General features: G+C 36.3%; 1 long non-coding RNA gene across 1 annotated transcript; it reads right to left on the minus strand.

The window, feature by feature from the left end:
• Positions 1 to 5,044: 5,044 nt before the first annotated feature.
• On the minus strand, positions 5,045 to 17,880 carry LOC141452354 (uncharacterized). Its single transcript, XR_012457340.1, has 2 exons — positions 15,935 to 17,880; positions 5,045 to 5,781 (listed from the first exon to the last, which is right to left on the minus strand). It is a non-coding gene; the product is annotated as an uncharacterized lncRNA (long non-coding RNA).
• Between the last annotated feature and the right edge of the window lie 12 nt (positions 17,881 to 17,892).

The raw sequence follows: 17,892 nt of genomic DNA on the forward strand, positions 1-17,892 counted from the left end.
TTTTACGATACTCAGTTTTACGACAGAGAAATAGTTCTATTTACGTCAAATTTTCCGAACCTGCCTTTAGGAAATAGATGTGGAAATGTCAAATAATCTAAATTTTTATCAAAAACCGACACGTACTCTCCCTTCATTTGCTGCATTTGATACGATTCGATTTCGCTCGATTCCACTGCGTTCAAATTTATCGGATGAAGGGAGTGAAAAGTATAAAATCCGGTTTTATAAAAAGTTGTACTATTTACTTTTTTTATGGAAGCCCCGAATACATCCATGAAAGTGTATTTATTACCTATATTTTCGTTAATATTCGGTAACAATTTTACATTTGGATTTACGTTCGCGTATAACGGGTTAATTTCTTTTAAAGCGGCAATCGCTTTGTAAATTTTATTCGCGCTCACTAAATCTCGCCGTGTGACTCGGTTTTGTGTAGGTACGCCATTAACCACTTCATGATTTTGGGACAGTTCGTTCGGAAGTAGGTTCACGTTTTTCTGTAAAGGGAGGGGTAAATAAGTGTCGCGACCCTTTACGTTTTTCGCTGACCGCAATTTTTCTTTTTTTCGGCTGGAGACGAATAACACATTGAAACGATTTAACTAATTGGGTCAGCATTGTTTCGAAAATATTCAGCTTACCAACTTCTTCAGGCACGGGATCTACTTCTAAACTTCTAAGTTATACACGGCGCGTCCGGGAATACAATTTTGATTTAATTTTTGTGCACAGTATGTACAAATTTTAACAGTATCCAATTGAACTTTATCATAATTTTTATTAATATAAATAATTATAGTTCGCCACGATTTATTATCTTTATTTTGAAATTTAATAAAAAAATTTAAATCCTCGTCATAAAATAAGATATTACAACACGCGCAAAAGTTTTCCGGAAAAGAAGTTACTTTACATTTTTAACGAAGACAAGTTTTTCTTATATTTATTCAAAATGTTTATTTCGTTGGTGTCGCAACTAGTGGAAGGTACATATTTTTTAAATTTGTTGGTGTCGATATTAAGATTCCCGAGGAACTTTTTTAAATCATTAACCGACTGTAAAATAGATTCGACATTATTCGCTTTATTTATACAGGAAGTTACGCGATTAATTTTAAAACATGGATTAAGCATAGTGTAAATCTGTCTTTTTAAGTTCCTAAACGCGGTGTAATATACCGATAATTCCGATAGAAGCTGTAAAAGTGTACTGCATTTGAATATGCTGTTGTGTGAAGCGCAGTGTCCTTTTTTATTGAGATGTCTGTACCTACATGTGTTCGCAAGCTTTTTGATTGACATTGCATTCATATTGCTTTTAACAAATGCTACTAATTTATTTAAAATAGTGCTCATACTTTGTTTTGAAAATTTACATGTGATACCGCAAGGCCATTCTACAATATTATCACCTTTAGTAATGTACTTTTTAAAATTGTGTCCGTTCACGAAAACGTGCTGATTATCAGCGAGTAATGTATGCCCGGGAGGAATTGCGCTGTAAGAAGTTTCGTAGAAATGCGGTTCAGAATGTATAGTGTGTTTTTGTTTTCCTCCGAAACTTTTACGATATTTTTAGGGGTTAGAGTTTTAATTTTATTTATTTCAAACTTACTAGCGATAGTCTTTTAGGGGTACAAATCTGACAGATTTGGGCGTGTAGCCCTTGAACTGCTTTGGAGAGGGCACTACTCCAATCTTAGTCTCTTGTACAGGGGAAGTAGAACGAGGTTGAGGTGCAGGAGAAGGTGAAACATGGCTAGGAGTGGGCTGGCCTACGGAGGTAGGTAATGATCGGCTAAGAGTCAATTTAGGTGAAAATCTGTCCTCCTGATCCTTAAGGAAATCAAGCACCTGGGCGCTAGTGGGTAATACGTCAAAGGAACCCAAATACTTTTTTCTAAACTCCTCTTGAAGAGCAGGAGATAGGACAGAGAGAGTAACGTGGCATAGCAAGAAGGCTAGGGGATGCGGAATTTCGCACTGGTCCAACATGATCTGTCGTCGCGATAGCCACGCTATACAATTTTCTATTCTGGAGTCAGCTCCCAGGAATTGCAGGAAGGCCTCCATGGTAGCGCTAGCAATGCGCAGCCTTCCTTTATATCGAGAATCGAGCATTTCCCATGCATAGCGGTAACCCTCTTCAGAGGATTGTGCATTTTGAATGATGGATAGAGGGGGGCCTCTTAGTGAAGATCTGAGAGCTTCAAGCCGCCTGGCAGCAGATGGGGACAACTTGTGGACCTCAGATTCACAGGTCGTCTTAAAACCCTTATAATGAAGGACTTCTGGAGTTGCCGCCGGGCCAGTACTATGATGGATTCATCCGTCGCTGGGACTGGAGAGCCTTGACGTGGCGAGGCGGAATGGGTTGTGGCTAACAAAGGTAGTATAATGGCTAACTGAGCTGACTCAGCTAGCACGTGACTTTCTGATAGTGACAAGGCAAGGGGGCCACTGACTTCCGGAGGCAGGGCGCGCAACCACTCCCATGCTTCCCTGTCCACAGTCTGGGACAGCAAGGAAAACATGGAGGAGTACTGGCGACCGAACTCCAAGGCCTGAGGGGAACTAGGAGATAGGTCACGGACACTTCGAGACCATCGATTTAATCTGGCGATTAGATGTCTGCACCTGACTGCGTGCATATCAGAATTATAATCCGACTGTAGCGGGACACGTGGAGTTTCCTCCAAAACGGGAGGACTGGGAGAGGCTGGCGACAGGGGGGCGTAACCTGAATTTGTTCTTCCATTTAAGTAGATGGAAGTTGCACAATAAGGCAAAAGGTTGCAGTAAGAATAATAAGCAAATGAGCCTGTATGAACAAGCTCCTGGCACTTATACGAGGTGTGTTCAAAAAGTAACGGGAATTTTCGTTTTTTGAAAAAAATATTTATTTATTCATCTACATTAATATTGTCGCCTTCAAAGTAGTCCCCTTCGCATACAATACACTTGTGCCAGCGCTTTTTCCATTCCTCGAAACACTTCTGAAACTCGATCTTTGTGATAGCTTTCAGCTCTTTCAGCGATTCCCTTTTAATGTCATCTATGCTTGTAAAACGACGGCCTTTTAATGTTCTCTTTATGTTTGGAAATAGAAAAAAGTCACATGGAGCCATGTCTGGCGAATATGGAGGCTGGGGCATCGTTAAAGTTTTGTTTTTGGCCAAAAATTCACGAACAAGCAATGAAGTGTGAGCAGGTGCATTATCGTGGTGCAAAATCCATGAATTGTTTTGCCACAAAATTGTAGCTGTGTTCTAGATTAGCATATTTACTAACGCGTTTTAGATCCTTTGTGATGAAGCGAGAGAGAATTGCGTACTGAAAACACCTGACGTCTGTAATAATAATATTATAAAATAATGTCTATATTATTAATTATTATTAGCCGAAACGACCTGAAACTGTCTATCCCCTAAGCCCTAAGGGGATGTGCTGAATAGGTGTCCGGGCATCCCTGTTTCTGAGCATATTTTGCCTTTACATCTGAAAAATAATTAAATATTTTACGGCCCCTTTCTCAACCGGACTTAGGACGGGCTATGGCGAACTGGTCCGTCAGTTTGTTTGTGTACGAGGGGGTACCCAAAAAAAACCGGAATTATTTTTTAAAAGCTATTTATTTACAAATTTTTTACAGAACAACCTTATCCCCTTCAAAATACTCTCCATTACAACTAATACATTTGTCCCACCGGTGCTTTGTAGTCATCTTTAGAAATAGCTGACAGCTCCTTCTTCGTTTTTTTCTTGACCTCTTCAATGTTGTCAAATCGGTGACCTTTCATGCCCTTTTTCATGCGTGGAAATAAGAAAAAGTCGCACGGAGCCAGGTCAGGCGAGTAAGGTGCGTGGGGCAGCGGAACCATGCCATTTTTAGCCAAAAACTGTGTAACAGAGATGGCTGTGGGTGCAGGTGCATTGCCGTGGTGGAAGAACCAGTCTCCTGTTTGCCACAAATCGGGTCTTTTTTGGCGAACACTATTGCGCAATCTTTTCAAAACTTCCAAATACAAGGTTTGATTGACGGTCTGACCTGGGGGGACAAACTCTGAATGGACTACGCCTTTGGCATCAAAAAAGCAAATCAGCATTGTTTTGATGTTTGACTTGACTTGACTTGACATTTTTTTGGTCGGGGTGAAGATGACGTCTTCCATTGGCTCGACTGTTGCTTTGTTTCTGGGTCATAACCATAGCACCATGACTCATCACCAGTAATGACCTTTGACAGAAAGTCTGGATCAGTTTCAAGCTGTTGTTTCAAAGCACGACATGTTTCAACTCGATGTTCTTTTTGATTGTCAGTCAGAACTCGAGGAACAAACTTGGCAGCAACCCTTTTCATCCCCAAATCTTCCGTTAAAATTCGCTGAACCGAGCTCCAAGATAACCCACTACTCTCTAATAGTTGATCAATTGTCTGTCGACGGTCTGTGAACACCAGCTCTCGAATTTTTTCAACATTTTCAACATGTCTTGCGAAAGAAATAAGAGAACAATATACTTAATAAATAAAATTATTCTATTCAAACAAAATGTTTACAGTGAAGATTATTAGAAAATATTGTAACATTTTATATTAATTGTAATTATTGGTGCACAGTACCTTACAACTGTCATAATTATTAACATAAAATTTTTAAATCCTTTTACAAGGTGTAGAAAAACAGTACTGAATTAATGTACAAATATATTGCTTATTTTTTTGCAAATCATCGTAAAGCTCCCACTTGTTGTTGTGTCTGAGACAATGAGCCACAAAGTGCCCTACACTTTCGTGGCTCATGTTCCCATGATAACCCACCAATCCTCTTAAAATGTATGCATCTGTTCCACATTTAAAAATTTCGGAACTCTCACAAGGGTGGTTCTTACAGAACATGTTTTATTCACTATATTTAATGGCTCAATCAGCAGATAGTTACCAAGTAAATTGATTTTGCTTGTTTTACCCACTGATTGGCAATTAATACATCTAATACGAATATTCTTTTCTTCTATTTGTTCTGTAAGAGACTGCGGTAGATGTTCAACTTGGCCGCATTCGACCTCAATTTGATGCAACATTTCAATGTTGGAGCATCTTTCTACTCTTTGAGCCATGTATAAAGAGTACCAAAGATTTTTTGAACGACGTTTGCCATGGTATTATTGCAATTTATTTTTACAATTTCCTGTGGTAATTGAGTAACGTAGTCGAAGTCTAGCAGCAACCTTGCTCTCAACTTGTAAGTCAATGCATTTACTTCTCTCGATATCCAGTATACAATTAACTGGCAGAACTTATTTGTTTCTGACTTTCCAAATGTAAACTTTTGAAATTAAGAGCTATCACAATAAGCAGAGGAAAATATTTGAACTATTGAATCGAACGCACATGTATTTTCTAGTGTCACTTTCAAATTGTCCAACAGCAACACTTTCTCATGTATGTTACTACATTTACATTCCTCAATAGCCCAATTATTTTCCTTTTATGAATGAATTTATCAATTTTATTTCGGACATGGGTTCCAAATTTGACTTACGAGTTCTTTTTTTGGAGGGTACATTTTGCCCCCTCCAATTTTCTGTTGCTGCAGACTCCAAAAATCTTGTTTTCAACACCTGCCCTAAAACAGTTTTTACAGAGGAGTTCATCCTCAAGTTTTACGAAGCAGTTATAATTTCCGTGCGATATTGCCTCAAAAACTGCACAACGGACAGCACTAGGTGTTCCAAGTCCAAGCTGGCAAGAAGGACAGGTACTATCTTCTGCGGCACCTAATAAATAGATAATGTTGTAGTAAATCATTGTTTTAAAAAGACAATATTAAGCACATCAATTACTTAAGCAAAAAACAAAACATATAAAAGGAATGCTAAAAAAGGCACACCCACACCACGTTCATTATATGTATAAAAGCGAAACCAAAATTTCTTTCATACAGGGTGTTTATTTTAAGTAAAGAGAATAAGTCCACAAAAAATAATTTATTAGAGATATCGCTACAAAACTTTAGTAGTCTTCAAAATACGAGGTGTGTTCAAAAAGTAACGGGAATTTTCGTTTTCTGAAAAAAATATTTATTTATTCATCTACATTAATATTGTCGCCTTCAAAGTAGTCCCCTTCGCATACAATACACTTGTGCCAGCGCTTTTTCCAATCCTCGAAACACTTCTGAAACTCGATCTTTGTGATAGCTTTCAGCTCTTTCAGCGATTCGCTTTTAATGTCATCTATGCTTGTAAAACGACGGCCTTTTAATGTTCTCTTTATGTTTGGAAATAGAAAAAAGTCACATGCAGCCATGTCTGGCGAATATGGAGGCTGGGGCATCGTTAAAGTTTTGTTTTTGGCCAAAAATTCACGAACAAGCAATGAAGTGTGAGCAGGTGCATTATCGTGGTGCAAAATCCATGAATTGTTTTGCCACAAATCCGGGCGTTTTTTTCGGATTGCTTCACGCAAACGGCGTTGAACTTGTAGGTAGTACTCCTTATTGATTGTTTGACCTTGTGGCAAGAATTCATGATGCACTATGCCATTAAAATCGAAGAACACAGTGAGCATAACCTTCACATTCGACCGCACTTGTCGAGCCTTTTTCGGTCTTGGCGATCCAGAATGCCTCCACTGGGACGATTGAGCCTTAGTTTCGACATCATATCCGTATACCCATGTTTCGTCACCTGTTATAACACGTTTCAGTAGATCCGCATCGTTGTCGACTTCATTGAGTGACTCTTGAGCAACTTCCATTCTCCGCTGTTTTTGTTCGAAATTCAACAATTTTGGAACAAATTTTGCTGCCACACGTTTCATACCCAAAACATCCGAAAAAATTTCATGGCATGAGCCAATTGATATGGCAACATCATCAGCGACTTCTCTGATTGTGATTCGGCGATCGTTCATAACCATTTCTTTCACTTTTTTCACGTTTTCATCGGTTGTTGATGTGCTTGGACGTCCAGGTCGTTCGTCATCTTCAACGTTTTCGCGGCCATCTTGGAAACGCTTATACCACTCGTAAATCCTTGTTTTACTCATAGCAGACTCACCATATGCCTTAATTAACATTTCACACACTTTATTACACTTTATTTCATTTTTTACGCAAAATTTAATACAAATTCTTTGATCCATTTTTTTTAACAAACAAAAATCGCCAAGCTCGAAAAACACGTCTAACCTTAACGGCTGCCACTTAAGAAGTAAACAATGAATATTACTGAAAATTTTATCGTACTTCAGGGGCATGTGTACCAACATAATAAAAAAAAAATTTTACAATCAGACTCTCCAAACCCGTGAAATTTAAAAATTCACGTTACTTTTTGAACACACCTCGTATATTAAATGCGCCAACAATAGTTATCAAAATTGGCACCACGTACACCTTTTCAGGCTATAGGCTAAATATACACTGATACAAAAAATTAATGGCCTAATTATAGGCAACACAAACACCTTAAGTCTATTTAATGGCAAAAAAAAAAACATAATACAAAAATAGGTTGGATATAGGCAACAAAACAACCTTTACATCTAAGGCTGACTGACGGTAACTTACCGTTAACTGAGTGACGGTCCTAGTTGGTAGCTGCATTTTTATGGAACTCCATGTTCCCTCAATAGCATTCGTGTGCACTCCACTTTTGGGGTCTTTAAAATTTAGGGAGTGATTTACTTTCACTTGAAGTTTGAACCCTTCGTCTTTTAGACAGTCATATGACTTCCAACAGTCCGAGTAAATTGTAGATCCTGGCAGTATGAAAGTCTTAATGACATCTAGCAACGTATCTTTATCCCTAGTTTCAACGACCCTGAAAAAGCATTTATTCGACCCCCTCTCCACACCACCAAACACTCATCTACCATCCACATGCTTTCCTCTATTGTACTTTCTTTTTCCGAACTAGCTTTCATCTATTTCCACAATCTTACCGACGCCTCCAAGCATACTACTTTCACTAATCACGATCTCCTTGCATACCTCTCTATAAAAACTTCGCCAGTCTCACACAGAACCTCTACTCAAACCCAATTCAAAACACACATCATTCTACGTCCTCTTTTGTGCAAAAAACTCAGTCATCAATAGCACATCAATCAAAGCAATCTTATTTATTTCAAACCAGGAACCCTTACTCACACTTCTTCTCAGATCGTGAGAAGGGGTCGAATATACTCGGCACCTCCATTCACACTTATCAATCGCCTATTATTTTTTGTTATTTTCATATTACATCCACACTTCGGACATACATATCTACTACCAATTAAAGCAACATCCATACAAAATTTTAAAACATTCATCTCTCCATCCTTACTCAGACTACATTCATGCTTTAAATTAAAGAAAAACTGCAAATTCAAAACGCTCATGTTTTATGAAGTTTCAAAAAAAAAAAAAAAAGGCACCTAAAGTCACACACGGGGCACTGGTGGGAACTGATAATACATTGAAGAGGAAGCAGTTACTGTGCAGTAAGTGTACTGCAAATGCGCGCGAAACATGAATAGGTAAAAAAATCAAAAAATTATATACAGCACATTAGCGGGAAGTTGAGAAATTTAAAAAGAATATACTGAAAATTGGCGGGAAGTAGTTTAAAAAGTGAACAGTAACTGTACTGTACTGCGCATGCGCTAAAAAAAACAGGCCTCACCTCTGGGTAACTATTCTTTACATTAGCCGATTTTTGACTTAGACTAATTAACCTAACCTTAACAAATAGACATATCGCACCCCCGCCAAAAAAGAGTACAACTCAAAAAACTTTGTTTTGAGAAAATTGATGTTAAAGATTAGTTCACTTGAGACATTCATTTATCAGTTATCATGACAAAATACAAGTTAACTTGTTATTTTATTGTTTACAGGAATATACAGGGTGTCCCAAGCTATATGGATAACGACTTTTTCTCGGAAACTAAGATAGCTAGAAAAAAACTAAAAAATACGTGTTCCCTTAGTTTTTTTGTTCGAAATCCAAATTTAATTTGTAAATTTTTTTCGGTGCTTCCAGAAGCAAGATACAGGCACCAACTTCATTTTTTCAAATGGAAAGGTGGGGTTTTTATTTCAGAAATAGATTCCTCTATTTTTTTAAAGAAAAATTTACTTGAACGGTTTTTTTCTGTGAGCGATATTTTAGAAGTTATGAATGAAAACATGATTCTTATAAGAAATGTCAAAATGATAATATTATAACGGTTTTTTGATAGAATAAGAAGAAAAGTACTATTTTATTATAAATTTTACTTCTCATTAATATTGCAGATCATGCTCGAACTGGCCTCCACCATTAGAGATGCATAGACATGCTCTTTCCTGCCAATTGTCCCTTACTGCCAATGAAATAGATTCGGCTTTAACCGAACTACAGGCATCTATTATTCTCTGCTTTAGTTCATCTACAGATGCAATCCCGGCTTGATTCTGATGCACCTAGATTTAGAAATGCTTCTAGGTAAGCAGAAATAAGAAAAGAAAGAAAAAAGTTATGAATAATCACCTTATTTTTCAGGTATCCCCAAAGGAAATAGTCCATAGGTGTCAAATCCGGTGAACGAGGTGGCCACTGAATCGTCGATATAACACGCCCATCAAATTGCCTATCGAGATATCTCTTTACATGTCTTGCATTATGAGCGGGGCAGCCGTCATGCTGGTACCACATCCTTCGTCTCCGCTCAAGGGGTACATTCTCCGAGTGAAGAGGAAGGATGTTGGTAAAGGAATTGAAAATAAAAATCTCCATTCATATTCTCTTCATAAAAGTACGGTCCTATAAGTTGATTCCCAACAAGACCACACCATACATTTATTCCAATGACAGTCTGATGACGGGTTTCGAATGTGACTCGAGGATTTTCTTCGGCCCATACTCTGAAATTCCATCGGTTTATGATGCCGTTATTGGTGAATTTAGATTCATCCGTCCAAAGAATATTCATTAAAAATTCCGGATCTTCTGACAATTGCACATCGATCATGGTAATAAATTCTATTCGGCGTTCATGATCTGTAGGGCGCAATCCTTGTACGATATGGGCCCTGTAGGGTCGTAATTCATAGCTTTTTATAATCCTCCAAACAGTACTTTTAGAGATTCTTAACTCGCGACTAATTCTACGTACGGATGTAGAAGGGTTTTCTCGGATCCAGAGAAGTACTTCAAGTTCATTGTCAAACGAACGGACGGGTCTTGAAAAATTCCGATTTTTTAAATTTGGCACAACAGATCCAGATTCCCGAAAAGTATGTGCTATACGTAAAATTGTGCGGTAATCTGGGTGTCTTTCGCGGTCGGGGAACCTCTCCGCATACACCTGAGCAGCTCTCAAAGCAACCCTGCCACAATCTAAAAAAACATCATACATATCACGACGTTCAAAAGGTTGAAACACTATTCTAGGCATGTTGAAAGTAGCAATTAATAACGATAACTGTATCATTAGACGTTGAATAAGTAAATGTAAACACTAGTAACTAAACATTATTATTACTAATCGTTCAAAGTGCAAAATATTGGATTTCTTATAAGAATCATGTTTTCATTCATAACTTCTAAAATATCGCTCACAGAAAAAAACCGTTCCAGTAAATTTTTCTTTAAAAAAATAGAGGAATCTATTTCTGAAATAAAAACCCCACCTTCCCATTTGAAAAAATGAAGTTGGTGCCTGTATCTCGCTTCTGGAAGCACCGAAAAAAATTTACAAATTAAATTTGGATTCCCAACAAAAAACTAAGGGAACACGTATTTTTTAGTTTTTTTTCTAGCTATCTTAGTTTCCGAGAAAAAGTCGTTATCCATATAGCTTGGGACACCCTGTATTTATTAGCTCAATGCTAGTGATGCAGTAATGTTCTCAGAAAAGTCTAATTTTTTTTTAGTAAAAACAAAAAAAAATGATTTTGTGACACTTTTTTAGAACAAGATATTATCATGCTACTAATCAGGCTGGTAGAATATTGGGGAAAAAAATGAAAAAACTTAGTATTTATTATTACAAAGAGTAGTAAAATGTTGAATAACAATTAAGAATATGACGATTCTCTAAAAGATTTATAAGATCTCTTTTCTTGTTCTCCTTAATGGTAAGTACACTTTTGTAGGCCTGTTGTAGAGTATTTGGAATGGTATTTTTTTATTCTACATAGATCTATTTGCTTGTACTCCTCATCTTTATAGGATGTTTTATGGGTGGTAGGGTTTTCTTGCTCCAACTTGAAAGCCTTTACCTCAGTTATCTTCAAAGATTTGAAGCCTGTCATGCGTCTGTGATGGGTTCAGATGGTTTGAAGAGGAGGTTTATGATGCGGGAATTAGTTAGAGATTTTAATGAGTTGATATTCGGAATATGAATTACGAGTTTACGAAAATAAATAAATATATATATATATATATATATTAACAATAATTTAGACGTTTGTAAAGATATACTACAATAATTTAAAATGATTTAAATTGTAACTAGAATGCACAACTATAATGACGTTAAATAGATATATGTTTAAATACTTAGATAGGGGCGCGCTCGCGGTGTAACTCGCTGGTCGAATCTTGATGTTGCGCTGGTAAAATACTGAAGAATAATCATCGACTGACTCCCCACTTCCTGTAGCGAGACCATATATAGCCATCACCACACATTGACAAGTCTTGTAATTACGGGTCACACTCAAACATCTCTTGCCGTGTGTTGACCCTAGTCTTGAATAGGCCGAGTGACAGGTGTTGGAAGTTATCAAAGGACTGTAGTCAGGTATTCGGTCTTTTGAGTGTTTAGTTTGTAGCCAGGTGGTCACTGTATACTCTGACCGTATAATGGCCCTTTTGAAAGCGGTGTGTCTTTGGCGGGTGGCCCCTTTTAGCCCGTGCACTGACCGCGGCACTTGAACTAAATACTAGCGTCTGACTGGCACCACTAGTTATAAATTTATAATGAAAAATTATATATTTTTCTTCTGTTATCACTCCTTCTTGTTATCACATCACACGTATACCATTACACAGTGTTTTAAGTGAATAGAAATCCAGATGGCCGAATTCATTTACATGGTAGGGTTCTCTTTTTTTTCCTTGCTGTTCGAATGATTTGTGCATACTGACTTGGCATGTAGATCGGACCAGATTTCAAGCTTTTTTTTTTACAGCCTTCTCAATAGATGAATGGACAGAATCTCCTTCGTTCTGACTATGTCCGCTGATCAAATATTTATGGGTTATTGAACGTATTTTCGGGTATTTAGCCAAAGCATAAATACGCAACTATAAATCTGTTTTTTTTTTTTGTTGACCACAACAATTATCTGAGAAGAAAACGAAGTCGAGCTTATCTTCATCATCAGAAGTGCGCAGTTTTTTTTCTATAAAATGAAGGACACATGAACCAATTTCGTCAGCTCCCCTATTCCCATGTCCTTGATGCCAAAAGTAGCATTCTATTGAGCCTGTTTTCAATTCAGACACGCTGAAGTTGTAGCAATTCAACTTCGATTTATAGTAGAAAACAGATACATTTCCTTGGGGACAAGGAAGAACTGCTTGCAGGTCATAGACACTATATAATTGGGACTAGCTTTTTCCTTTTCTTCCCTCGATAAATCTTTCTCTTCTAAATGTAATAAATAATTGTTTTCCAACTTTTCCTTAGGTTCTCCTGTGGCGATTTCATAAGCATCACATAGCTCGTAACGATCTTTTCTTGGTATAAAGAAACTAATATTGAATTCGGTATTGAAAATTTTCGAGAACATCACTAAATTTGCGTGCGCTAGATTGTTGCCCTGGCATTTTTGTTTGTAGTCATTAAATATATCAGTTAAATTTTTCCCACCAAAAAAAACAAGCGAATTTTGAAATTGTATGAATTGGTTCTGAAAAACAGTCATATCCGGAAAATAGAACAATATAATTCAAAAAATAGTACTTACGTTTTCAAAAAAAACGGCAAAACTGAAAATGTAACCACACAAAATTACTTTTATCGTTAAAAACTTCGAAACAACACATAAAGAACAGTATTTTACTTATTATAATGGTCAGATATAACTAATATTTCACTCAAAAACTGTCACAATACGAAATGTGACTCTTTTCTAGATGAAACTCCACATGCACGCTGTCACAAGTGACGCTTTTTCAGATTGTACGAGGGCCGTATGAAAAGTCCGTGCAAAAATAAAATCTACTTAATTTTTTGGGGTAAACCTTTTTTATTTTTCAACATAGTCTCCTTTTAGGCTTATACACTTCGTCCAACGCTGCTCTAGTTTGTTGATCCCTTCCGAATAATAGGATTTGTCCAAGTCTGAAAAATAGCCATTCGTTTCTGCAATCACCTCCTCGTTTGAATAAAATCTTTTTCCCGCCAGCCATTTCTTCATATTGGGGAACAAATTGTAGTCCGAGGGAGCCAAGTCTGGAGAATAGGGGGGATGTGAAACGAGTTGAAACCCTATTTCCATTAATTTTGCGCCCACAACTGCTGAGGTGTGAGCTGGTGCGTTGTCGTGATGGAAAAGGACTTTTTTGTGGGCTAATCGTGGGCGTTTGTCTTGCAGCTCGGTTTTCAAACGGTCCAATAACGATGAATAATATGCACCTGTAAAAGTTTTACCCTTTTCCAGATAGTCGATGAGGATTATTCCTAGCGAATCCCAAAAGACAGTCGCCATAATCTTTTCGGCCGAAGGAACGGTCTTCGCCTTTTTTGGCGCAGATTCCCCCTTGGTAACCCATTGTTTAGATTGTTCTTTGGTCTCAGGAGTGTAGTGATGTATCCATGTTTCATCCACAGTGACGAAACGACGCTTAAAGTCCTGCGGATTCTTCTGGAACAGCTGCAAACCGTCCTTGCAACACTTCACACGATTTCGTTTTTGGTCAAGCGTGAGTGTAATGGTGTTTGAGGAGATGTTGGTTGTAGATGTTGATGGATAAATAACACCTTAGTATCGGTATAAGATTTTATATATGTATATGACTGACTGCCAAAGACTGTATACTTTACACTACCAGAACAGAACAGACTACTGACGTGGCTAAACGATGAGTACAACTGAAGTGTAAGACTTTGAACAGAATCCCCTTTTTGACTTTTCTCTCGTTTTTATATACATTCGCCGAGCCTCCCTTCTCTGTGTGCCGAGGGGGCTGTCTCTCTCTCTCTAGCTAGAGTGGGTGAGTGGTGGGGTTTCACTACCCCTACGCTAGAGTGGATGAGTGGTGGGGTTTTACTACCCCTACATCATCCCCCCTCCTGAAGTAATTTTTCGCCAACGAAAAATTAGCGTTGGTAGCTTGGCTGAAATGATGTTGTTGATGCTGCTAAATTTATAGCATATTTGGCTAGGGATATGCGACTAGCATGCTGTTTTTATGAGAGCCAGAATTGTCATGTCTGTTATAGAGAATTTAAAATTTGGAGCAGTCTATGGCAGTAATATAAAATATGTACATTGAAAGACCAATATTTACATGGTTGGTTAATGACATAAAAAAAACTAATGATTTAAATACATAATATTGGGTCTGCACTTGTTTTAGAAATATTAAGAGATCCATTAATTATTTACATTCGTAATCCAGATGCCATGGAAAATTTAAAATTATTTACATATATGAAACTCTACATTTATTAAATTAATTATTTCCATTTTGTTGGTATTGAAATACTTGGTAAATCCATTACTAAGTATCATGTAAGAATAAAAATTATATATACAAGAGTTTTGCTGAAAATGATATTACAATTTCGTTGAGAATACAAATAATTTTTGATTATGTGCATCATGGATTCATTTGGATTTAGATGACAATTCAATTCATGCTGTTTTGAAGTTTATTGTTAAACATATTATGAAGAAAGAGAATGAACATTGTTTGTTATACAGCATGTGTTTAGTTTAGCAAGATTAGCATCTTTATCATATAATTGACAGATTGCTGAGATTGATCTCATTTTGCAAGTATGGATAAGAATTGATTAATAATTCTTCATTTACATATATTGAATTTATATACTAACAATTATAAATTTAAGCAAAATAGTGATTAAATAAATATTTTTTGTTTGTTTCTGTTTTTGATTAAATAAGTATTTTCGCTTAAACAATTGAAAAAATTCATGATTCATTTTCGATATAAAATTAGAAATGATGTTCATGTAATGAAACTTATGGTTATAAACAATTGTTCATTTTTAAAGATGATCCTAAGAAATAGAATATGAATACAAATAAAATTCCAAGATTGATTCTGATAAAAGGAATATTTATGCAGATTTAAAATTCATTGAAAATTATACATTTTTAAAAAGATTTGTGATAAATATAACCATTATAGAACTAGATAATTAATAAACAAATGTGATGCAAAAAGATGCAGAGTAAAATTTAAAAATTAATACATACTTAAAATAATTGATAGAAAATGATATAATTGATTTGATGATATAATATGATTTATATATGACATGATCTAATAAAATATATAATTTTTTTTTTGTCGATCGATGGTAGTATACGAAGAAGGCCTTGATAGAAACGTTACTTAATTTATGTAAACTTAATATTAATCTATAACTAGTGGACGAAATCGATTTCTTGCGAGCAGGAATGTAGGAATACGGCCGTAAGGAGAAGTGGGTGTGAGCTCATAAGTAATTAATTAATTATTCGAAGTTCGATGAATGTCTGCATATTATGTCGACAGAATTCGAAGTGCTAAAGCTAGATAGATTAAGCGAGTATTTTGTTAGTGTAGCATCATAAAATATATATATAAATGTATTTGGCAATTTGAAAGAAAATTATTTAGTTGGGGTGTTGATTTTAATCACCCTTCAAGGTACATGTGACAAAGAACAATCAAAAGTGAATGTAGTAATAAGTATAATAAACTGGGTTTTTACCAGGTGCAGCAAGATATCTCCTTTTATTCGTACTTCCATTGTTCGGCAATTCCTTGAAGATTAAAATTTCCCAATTGACCTGGGAAAATCCTTTCCTATTGAATGTGGCTGGAATTCCTTCCTGATGTTTGTGGGGCTATGCTTATTGTTATCTCTCCCTTTTGTCGACGTTTTCATTCTGTTAAACAAGAAGCAAATCAATGAAATATATCCAAGAATTAAGGGTTTTTACCTATTTTGTCGGCTTCTGACCATCCCGAAATCGTACTATAATTATTAATTTGGTCTATGAACGAATTGATGTCGCTATTATGTGCTCCATCAAATACCGGTAGGTTATTTATTAACTGTAAATTGCGGATGTTTACTGTATTTGTCGAGTTAATTTCATTTAGTAAATACTCGATTGCTTCATCAGCAGATTTTTGTTGGCCATCGATTGTGTATGTAGACATGATTTTTGATAGTCTTTCTTTTAAAATTAACAAATTGCCACTAGTAGGAAGTTTATGATGTTTTAATTTCTGAATAATTTCGGCTCTTTTCATAAGAAGGAAGTCGAAATTTATAAAAATATGAAACGTGCAAATAAATTAAAAAAAAAATAGTGTAAATTAAAATATAAAATTAGAATGAATAATAAAAAAAATGAATGAAAAAGTTATCCTACCTTTTAATGAGAAACGGCTGGGTTTCGATAGCGCTGCCACCAATGTAATGGTGTTTGAGGAGATGTTGGTTGTAGATGTTGATGGATAAATAACACCTTAGTATCGGTATAAGATTTTATATATGTATATGACTGACTGCCAAAGACTGTATACTTTACACTACCAGAACAGAACTGACTGAGTGACGTGGCTAAACGATGAGTACAACTGAAGTGTAAGACTTTGAACAGAATCCCCTTTTTGACTTTTCTCTCGTTTTTATATACATTCGCCGAGCCTCCCTTCTCTGTGTGCCGAGGGGGCTGTCTCTCTCTCTCTCTCTCTCTCTCTGGCTAGAGTGGATGAGTGGTGGGGTTTCACTACCCCTACGCTAGAGTGGATGAGTGGTGGGGTTTCACTACCCCTACGCTAGAGTGGTTGAGTGGTGGGGTTTCACTACCCCTACAGTGAGCAATCGCGGCACCCATCTTGCGGATAGCTTTGTCATGTCCAAATGTCTGTAAATTAAGTAATGAGACTGGCAACGTTGCGTTTGATCTAGCAACGTTGGAGGCGCTGGGCTTGGAGGGGCGACAGAGGAACATGTGATCCGCCTTCAGTACGAGTTAGACCTCGCTCGAGTTATTTGGTTGTGCGTAGCAATTGTTTTTTTGAAACAGTTTTTTTCTAAAAATGAGTGAGATCAATTTCGAGCAACGGTGTGCTATCAGGTTTAAATCCAAATTATTACAATAACAATACAATTTATATTTAATTATTTTACGAGCTAATGTTTTTGGCCATCTGTGGTCTGGTAATAACAAAACTTTTTTAATATACAATATTTAAAGCGAAGTCTTAGGGTATAAAAAAATATGGCGTAAAGGTTGGAGTTTTTTGATGAACTATGAGCTCAATTTTAATAAAACAACAATTAGACCAAAATAAAGTTAATTAATATTGACGGTAGGCCAAAAAATTTACCACTTTTGTCGTGAATAAATTGATAAGTAATTTTTATCTTACATTTCTCCAACAGTTCGTCTTTTTTTTAAAGTTAGTAATACATCATTCTCACTTTTCGGTAATTACACTTAATGTTTTAACTCTATTTTTTTCAGTAATACATATAAGTTGTGTATCAATCGCTTGTTGTCATTCAAATAATCTTTAAGTCTTTAGAGTAATTTTTCACTATCTCCCTTTAGATCAGACATTCTTGAAATTTTAGTAATTTCTTTAGTCAGTTTAATCGACTATCGACCAGAATCTCATCCATGTTTTTTGTAAAACAGACTCTTTTTCTTT

Source organism: Rhodnius prolixus, unplaced genomic scaffold (assembly GCF_049639745.1).
Source record: "Rhodnius prolixus isolate KJV_2025 unplaced genomic scaffold, Rpr scaffold_3, whole genome shotgun sequence".
Lineage (NCBI taxonomy): Eukaryota > Metazoa > Arthropoda > Insecta > Hemiptera > Reduviidae > Rhodnius > Rhodnius prolixus.